This window comes from Myotis nattereri (genome assembly GCF_964212035.1).
Source record: "Myotis nattereri genome assembly, chromosome: 15".
In the NCBI taxonomy this organism is placed as follows: domain Eukaryota; kingdom Metazoa; phylum Chordata; class Mammalia; order Chiroptera; family Vespertilionidae; genus Myotis; species Myotis nattereri.
The window spans coordinates 26,065,095-26,074,244 of NC_138090.1; the positions used below are offsets into that span (position 1 = coordinate 26,065,095).

Sequence of the window (9,150 nt, forward strand, 5' to 3'; positions counted from 1 at the left end):
CAACAAAAGGAAATTGATTTGACCAAATAAATATTTTACAGATAGTGGGAGGCAGCTTTCTGTCAAAGAATGAAGTCACAAATATGAAAAGGAGTGAAACTTGAATGAACCATGCAGGATCAGACTAAAACTGGAAGCACTGGTCTGAACTCAAGGTCTTCAATATATAGACAGATGTAGAAACAAATATATGCAAATGTGTGTACACACACATACATTTCCTAGCTTTGTCTCCTGAAAGGACACTGGGGCAGTGACATCCCAATAGGAGAGAGCCCACCTAGTGCCCAGCACTGGTCTTCTAAACACCATCCTCACTAAAAGAAACCAGGCTCTCTGGAGGAGGACCTAGTACCAGACTAGGCGGGTTAAGAACGGATGAGTCTGGAACATTTTATTCTTGCAGAAAGGAAGAAAGTGCTCAAAGAATTATGGGGATGTGTCAATAGGATACAGAAGCCAGCTTGGGATAATCTGAGCATCAAAATAAATAATGAATGTAACAGATCCTAACCCACTGAGTAAAACAGGAAAACCCGAGTCCACAATGACATATATTAATAAAATAAATTGAAAATTTAAAGAATGAGATATTCACATAAACTCGGAATGCCTCCCAACAAAACTGATTTACAAAGGAAAAAAGAGTAAGTTTATGTGGAGAAACTTCATCAAGTTAACCAGCAATGGGACACAAGGAACAGGGGCCACCGAGCAGATGTGCTCAAGAGCCCTGTGGCCAAATATGCACAACCTCAATCAGAACCCACACCAAGGGACAGTCTTCAAAGTAACTGGCCTGGAATATTCATAAGTACCAAGGTCATGAAAGCCAAGGAATGGCTTAGAGATGGCTCCAGACTGAAGGAAACTCAAGAAACATGACCCCTAACTACAACTCGACTCAGAAATGGGCCCCTTTGCTGTATGGACAGTATTGGAACAAACGGCAAAATCTGAATGGGGCCTGCCTATGACTGGATAGCAGTGCGGTATCAAGACTAATTTCCTGCCCTGTCGGCTTGGCTCAGTGGTTAAGCGTCAACCCATGAACCAGAAGGTCACAGTTAGATTACTGGTCAGGGCACATACTGGGTTGTAGACTCGATCCCCAGTAGGAGGCAGTGGATGGATGATTCTCTCTTATCACTGATGTCTCTATCTCTCTTTCCCTCTCTCTTAAATGAATAAAAACATTTAAAAAAGACTAATTTCCTGATTTTGAAGGCTGTGTTATGATCATGTAAGGAGGTCCAAGCAATCGAAGGAAATGCCCACTAAAATATGTGGGGATAATGGGCACCAGGCCTGCAACTTACTTTCAAATGGTTCAAAGAGAAAAGGTGTTTTTTTATACTGTCCTTGGAACCTTTACATTGTTTACAAAATATGCAAAGAAGTAAGTTCTATATTTAGTCCAAGGTGCTGGAAATGCACTGAGAAGGGTGGAAGCACCGAATTTTAAAATGTGGGGAGTACACTTACAAACTTCTTATAAGTGCACTCCCCACATTTCTGGTTAGACTCACTGTGTGCATAACCAGACCATACACCATGTCAAAGAGATTAACACACACACATCAACCGTTACACTGAATGATATCCTAACAGATGGGATTGAGCTAGTCAAAGTGAAATTAAAAGTATTTCTCAATATAAGGAATTGAGAGAACTCCTGAAAAGATCCATTATAAATTTCTGTTAAAGTTAACCTCAATGTTTCTATAATCCTATATAATAAAAGCCTAATATGCTAAGTGTTCAAATGTTCATTTGACCATTTGACCAGTCACTATGACATGCACTGACCACCAGGGGGCAGATGCTCCGACTGGTAGGTTAGCTTGCTGCTGGGGTCCAGCGGGTCAGGACTGGGCGAGAGGAGCCCTGGGGCCCTTCTATGGTCCCTCCCCCACCCCAATTGTGCACCGGTGGGGTCCCTCAGCCTGGCCTGCGGAGGATCGTGCTGAAACTGGCTCTCCAACATGCCCTGAGGGATGTGAGGCTTGTGAGAGCTCACAGGCCAGGCCGAGGGACCCCACAGGAGCACAAATCCATGCACTGGGCCTCTAGTTTACATTATAAAACTCTAGTAACATTCTGACAGACATAAATTGAGACACTCAGTATAAAATATAATCATGTTTAAGAATTCAACCCAATAAAATGAGTACTCTCATATGTTGCTACTGAATGTAAAAAAAGTTCTTACCAACTTTTAGAATATCTTGCCAATGTGTATTTAAAAGCCTTGAAGACGAATGTAAAAAATATTGGTCTAATAAATCCAGTAATAACAATAAGAAGGAATACTTACTGAGCTTTTCTAAGTAACTTGCATGTATTAACTCATTTAATTCTCACAACCACCTGCTACTACCCTCATTCCCAGATGAGAAAACTGAGGCCGAAGGTAGCTCAAAACCTTGCCTAGAGTCTCATGGCCAGTGAGTGGGAAAGCAGGGCTGGAACTAGGAATATCTGGCTTCAGAGCCCACACCCTTAAGAGGTAGGCTACACTGCTCTTCTAAAATCTCCCTTAGAAATTCATTCCCTGTATGTGTGAATCTGAAAGCATACAATGATTTATGTCCAAGGATTACAACTGGGGGAAATTAGAGACATCTAAAAGTATAACAGGGGATTAGCTAAATAATTATGGTTCATCCATATTATAGAACTAGAGGTCTGGTGCACGAAAATCATGCACAGGAAGAGGGGTGTGGGGGGGAAAGGTTCCCTCAGCCCGGCCTGCGCCCTCTCGCAGTCTGGGACCCCTCGGGGGATGTCCACCTGCCAACTTAGGCCCGATCCCCTTGGGTCGTGGTTGGCAAACTGCAGCTCGTGAGCCACATGCAGCTCTTCGAGTGTGCATGAGTGTGGCTCTTCCACAAAATACCACGTGGGGGTGCGCACGTACAGTGCAACTGACTCTGTAGCCCATGCGCAGAAGCTGGTATTTTGTGGAAGAGCCACACTCAAGGGGCCAAAGAGCCACAGTTTGCCGACCACTGCCCTTGGGAATCAAGCCTAAGCTGGCAGTCAGACATCCCTCTTGCAGTCCAGGACCCCTCGCTCCTTACGACCCACCTACAGTGGAGGCCGGAGAGGCTCCCACCACGCAGCTGCGCTGGCCAGCCATGAGCCCAGCTTCTGGCTGAGCGGCTCTCCCCCTGTGGGAGCGCACTGACTACCAGGGGGCAGCTCCTGCATTAAGCGTCTGCCCCATGGTGGTCAGTGTGCGTCATAGTGACCAGTCATTCTGCCCTTCGGTCGATTTGCATATTAGGGTTTTATTATATAGGATGTTATGCAGCAATTCCCAATTATGTTCCTTAATTATATTCCTTTGGAAAGCTGAATAATGATCCCCCAAAGATGTCCTTATCTTCATCCCCAGGACCTGTAAATGTTATTTTATATGACCAAAGGGAGTTTGCTGGTATAATGAAACAAAGAATCTTTAGATGGGGAGATGAACCTGGATTATCCAGGTGGGTCCAATGTAATTACAAGAGTCTTCATAAGAGGGAGGAAGGAGCTCTGAGCTGGCAGTAGATGTGATGATGAATGAGGCTGAAGTAATCAGAGGAAGAAGTTAGGAGCCAAGGAATGCAGGCGCCTCCAGAAACTGAAAAAGGGATGAAGCCCTGCTGACATCTTGACTTTATCCCAGTGAGACTGACTTCGAACTACTAACCTCCAGAACTGTAAGATACTAAATTTGCGTTGTTTCAAGACACTAAGTCGGTAGAAATTTGTTATAGCAGCAAAAGGAAACTAATATATTTTCCAAAGAATATAGGGAAATACTCATGAAACATTAAATAAAACAGCTCATGTACAATGTGATCCACACTTTAATTTTTTTTAAAAAAATATATTTTATTGGTTTTTTACAGAGAGGAAGGGAGAGAGATAGAGAGTTAGAAACATCGATGAGAGAGAAACATCGATCAGCTGCCTCCTGCACATCTCCCACTGGGGAAGTGCCTGCAACCCAGGTACATGCCCTTGACCGGAATCGAACCTGGGACCTTTCAGTCCGCAGGCCGACGCTCTTTCCGCTGAGCCAAACCGGCTTTGGCCACACTTTAATTTTTATATACGTATCTATGTGCACAGGAAAAAAGAATATGGAAAAGGGTCTACCAAAGTGGTAACACAGGTTCTACATTTCAATGGTATGATACAGGTAGTTATTTTCTCCTTAAATTCTATTCATTCAAATTTTTACAAAGAGAGTATGTTACACATTTATAATTAAATAAAACATATATTACTTACTGGCAAATACCTTATAAACCTCTTAAAGTAGAGGTTTATAAGGTAAATATTATCTAGAAAAGTATTTTCTGGTAAGACAGTGGCACAAAGATTCAAAATATTTACATTTTAATTTTGTATGTAATATGTAAAGCTTAAAAGGGATCTATTTCCTAGGAATTGTTTACTAAAAGCTGTGTCTCCCTCTTAAAGGAAAGCTAAGCTTTTAGCTAGTTCATTCTGAACGGGCCTACCATCTGTAGTATCACTTACTCGTAGGGTCTAATTAGGGCTGTTACTGGATCTACCAAGTGTATATTGGATTTAATATCTATCAGTTCTTTATATAGAAGACTTGGTTACCTTTCCATGCAAAGGTAAACTCTAAAAGATGGTATTTACATAATCATGGGCTTCCATAATTAAGTTATAATTATGCCTCTAATACAGGTATAATCAAAATATATTGGACATCAAACACTGAATGCAAACAAACCAGTTAAAATAATACATGCCAAGAATGAGACTTAATGATATATTTTAAAAGGGAGACAAAGTAGAGGAAATGCATTACTTGGACAAGCAATTGATCTTGCTGACAGCTAGCATTGCATGAAACTCTGAGATTCTTCTACTCTGCATTAAAAAAGAATATGGCTAAGATTATAATTCTGGGTATAGGTAAAGTACATCTGAAATTATTTATTTACAAATAATTAAAAAACAAGTCAGATGAGAGGAAATTACTTGTATCACCCAATAGTCATCTAAGTATGCAGATATACCTTGCTTTTTAATAAATCTTTACTGAAATAACTCCAGAGAAAATGGAATTATGTTTAGGCCACGAAAGGGTACCATTCAGTTCAATTAAAAGGTAGCTGGAAAAATACCACTTTTGTAACTAACTGTATAGTTGGCTGTATTAGCATTGTTTAATAAGCTAGCATTTAAGTGATGCCAGACCATACTGTCTTTAAAAAGGTGTTTTTACGCCTGGCTGAACTGGTTCCTCCTAGCACAGTCTGTCCATTGGTAAGGGGGAGGGGGGAAGAACACATAATTCAGCCCAGAGTCAATAGTGCCCGAGTTTAAAAATCCTGGTCTACGCCGTCTTTATTGCCTGGTCTTTCACACATGTTGCTCCCGTGTCCTATTCTCTTTATCCTTCATTCCTCTAGTGCTGGCTAGCTGCATATGAGGCACCCCCAAACTCAGTACTTTCCTCATTTTACTTTAAACTCATTTCCTTAAACAAAAAGACATTGTCAAGATTAATAAATCTAGCTAACAGATTTCTGCAGCACATCAAAACTGACGAGGAAAACAGAGAAGAAAAAATCAACTTAAGTGGCTCTTAACCACCTCCTCAGGCAAAACACTGTAAGAGACCAAGGTCCCCTACCCAAACACCAAATAAAGGTCTAGCTCTAGCTTCACATTCTTAATATTTCAAGTCACCAAGAGTTGGAGTTGTCAAGCCTTTCCAACAAAATATAACCAATGTCTCAACTCTCTCCTAGTGCAAAGAGGTAGCTGCAAATCCCCCCGACCCCAAACCCTGCTTAAAGCACGAATGGGAGTCATGTGCACTTCACCTAAGTCTTCAGCCCTCCTAGTTCTTGTTACTTGAATTATTTGTGCCACAAAAATAAAGAGGCAGCAGGCAAGAACGACCTACAACCAGAATGATAGAAAATGGAATAAAAAACATGTGAATTTGAAGGGAATGCTAAACACCTCTTGACTAGAAGAGAACCCATAGGTGCCTCAAAGCTCTTCAAGCACTTAATTAGAATTTTTTTCATAGATACAAGCAACTCTTGATCAGATAACAGCTGCTTGGGGAATGCAATGGAGAGAACTAGTAGGCAGGAGTCACGCACCCCCACCCCCATCCCCACACACCCCTTCCAATGAAGGCCTCTGGCCAGGTGCATCATACACGGGAACATGAAATAAAGTTTTATTTGCAAAAGGTGTTCTGTATGAATGAATAAACAAAATGTTTTATATCCATAAAAAAGAATATTACTGTGCCATAAAAAGGAATGATGACACAAGCTACAATATGGATGAACCTTGAAAATATACTAAATTAAAGAAGCCGGACACAAGGTATGATACCACCTGAATCAATTAAATATTTGGAAAAGAAAAATCTAGAGCAGTGGTTCTCAACCTTCCTAATGCCGCGACCCTTTAATACAGTTCCTCATGTTGTGGTGACCCCCCAACCATAAAATTATTTTCGATGCTACTTCATAACTGTAACTTTGCTACTGTTATGAATCGTAATGTAAATATCTGATATGCAGGATGTATTTTCATTGTTACAAATTGAACATAATTAAAGCATAGTGATTAATCACAAAAACAATATGTAATTATATATGTGTTTTCCGATGGTCTTAAGCGTTCAACCCCCAAAGGGGTCGCGACCCACAGGCTGAGAACCGCTGCTCTAGAGAAACAGAAAGATTAGTGGTGATCTGGGGCTCAAGTTAGAAATGAGTAGTGATCTTTTTGGGGTGATAGAAATGTCCTAAAAATGGATTGTGGTTATGATTACACAACTCAATATTTGATTTTTTTAAAAAAAAATCAATGAAAAAAATATCAATGAATCAGTACCTTAAAACAGGTGAATTTTGCAGCATGTAAATTTTACCTTAACAAAACTCTTACATTAAAAGATAAAAAATGTTTGGAAGAATCACTGTTCCCCAGGCCCCTCGTTTTTACACATTTACAGAATGAGACCTTGAAGTCAGAGAGCTACTTACTAGCACAGTTCAGACTGAAGGACCAGAGGAAACTAAATGCTCCGGAGTTCAGCTCGGATCTTATGTCACTCTATCTCACTTGGAAGTTTCTTAAGGTAAATGTAAGTACTGAACCTAATTTGCATACACAAACAGGCCAAGATTCTCAGTGGCTCTAACAAAAACAAGGGGTAAACACCTTAATAAAAATGATGTTGATAAACCCACGAACCTCGGGGGCCCCCCTGCCCAGAGCTGCTTACACTGCCCGTCTGGAAATCAGCGGAGCAGGGTGCACAGAGCGCGCGGCAAAGCTCTGCGGTCTCTGAAAACCTGACAGCGGAGCCCTCTGGAGTATACCTAGCGCTCCGGGGATGTCCGGAGGCTGAGGGTCAGAGCCCGGCATATTGTTTCCCTCCGTTAGAGCTTATTTCACATAAAGAAAATGAAATTGGGCCAGCTACCACACCGAGTAAACACGCAGAAAAGGCCGGGCAGGGACAATAGCCGTTTAAGTCCAGGCGGGGTCTGGCGAGCGGAGGGGGCTGCTCATTTCCTACCGCCAAGCACGCTGTGGAGCCGGTGCGTCTAAATGCCCGGCTTTACCGCACGCCCCAGGCCCGCGCCCCACAACCCGGGTCCGCTCCCCGCGGGTCCAGGGTCGCAGGGAGGCCCCAGCCACCGCCAGTGCAGACCCCCATCCTCGGGGCCTCGGGCGCGAGGAGCACCTCAGCACGCGCCGGCAGCCGCGCAGATCGGGAGATGCGGTGACTCGGGGAGCGGGCCTCCCCACGTACCTGCTGCTGCCTCACACTCGGGTCCGGAGGGCCCGGGATGACGGCTCCTCCGCGGCGAACACACCTCGAGTCTCCATTCGGGGCTGTTTACTCTCAACTCTCGCGAGAATACGCCATGGGACGGGGAGACCGACGGCAGAGAACACCCGCCCCGCCGGCTGTGCGTACCCTGCGTGAGGCCTGCGTGCGCACTCCGGACGCCGAGGGCCGCAGGGTCTGGGCCGGAAGACGAAAGACAGTCTCGCGACGTTTGCGGCCCTGGGGAAAGGGGCGGGGCTGCAGGCCGTGGTCTTGCTCTGCCCTAGTAGCGGCACCTGTGCTGGGATGCGCTGGGCTTTGGGGACAGGACCTTAGGGAACAGGCACAGGCACGAAAGCAGCCACGCTGGCCCTTGTCCTGTGGTCAAACCTGACGGATCGGGCCCCGTGGCCAGCATTTGCTATAAACGCCTGAAGCTGTATCCAGCGCTCTCCTGGGGCCTGTAGGTGTCCGGGTCCAGAGCCAGGCCCGGGCGGCACCAACTCCGCAAACTCCCACCCGTTCACCGACATGGCAGCGGGCGGAGCGGTCACCCGTGAGTCAGTTACCTGTCTCCCTCCCACCCCGAACAGGCGGAACCCCTGCCCCAAATCTTGTCTGCTCCACTCCGGGCTCCTTTCCGCCCTGCCTGGACCAATAATACCAAGTGTTACCCCCGTCAAAGAAACAAATATCAAAAGTTTGCCTCCCCCCACAAAATGCGTGGGTGATTTCAGTACTGGGGATCACAGACTGTTTTCTGTAGAAATGCTAAAGTGGCCCACACTTTGCTTGGGCACAATTGGGGAACAGAAAACATAGGTTAGGTGATGCTAATGAAAAATGATGTGCTATGTAGTCAGATAAAACTGCTTATGTCTTGCTTGAACTTCCCACCGCAGCATGATAATGCTGCATAGGACCAAGATGACCAGAAATGTCACAGCACTTCATCTTCCCTTTAACAAACTCGTTTAATATAGGGGATACAGAATCACCTGCTAGCTTTGTGATTTTGGGCAAGTTGTACTTGTTCTTTATACCTCACCTTCCTACTCCCCCCACCCCCCAAAAAAGATATTAATACCTACCTCATAGGAAGGCTAAATAAAACAAACAAAGCTGGAGTCATAATATGTCCAGTAAACAGTGGTGGTTACATCTGACCAATCCACACCTGGTGAAACAGTCCCCACCCCCCATTCCCCCGTTTTGAAATCCTCAAAGTTAAGCAGAACTCCCAGCTGCCATGATTAATGCACTTGATCTTAAACTTAACTCTTCTAATTTGGGGTAAATTGATT

The 9,150-nt window shown here is 44.2% G+C and overlaps 1 protein-coding gene across 1 annotated transcript in view; it reads right to left on the minus strand.

The window, feature by feature from the left end:
- Nucleotides 1–7,932, minus strand: part of MBTPS1 (membrane bound transcription factor peptidase, site 1) — a 55,898-nt gene extending 47,966 nt beyond the window's left edge. The window contains exon 1 of the mRNA XM_081108117.1: nt 7,829–7,932. The gene's annotated coding sequence lies outside the window, so the exon portion shown is untranslated. The remainder of the gene's footprint in view (nt 1–7,828) is intronic.
- Nucleotides 7,933–9,150: the final 1,218 nt, after the last annotated feature.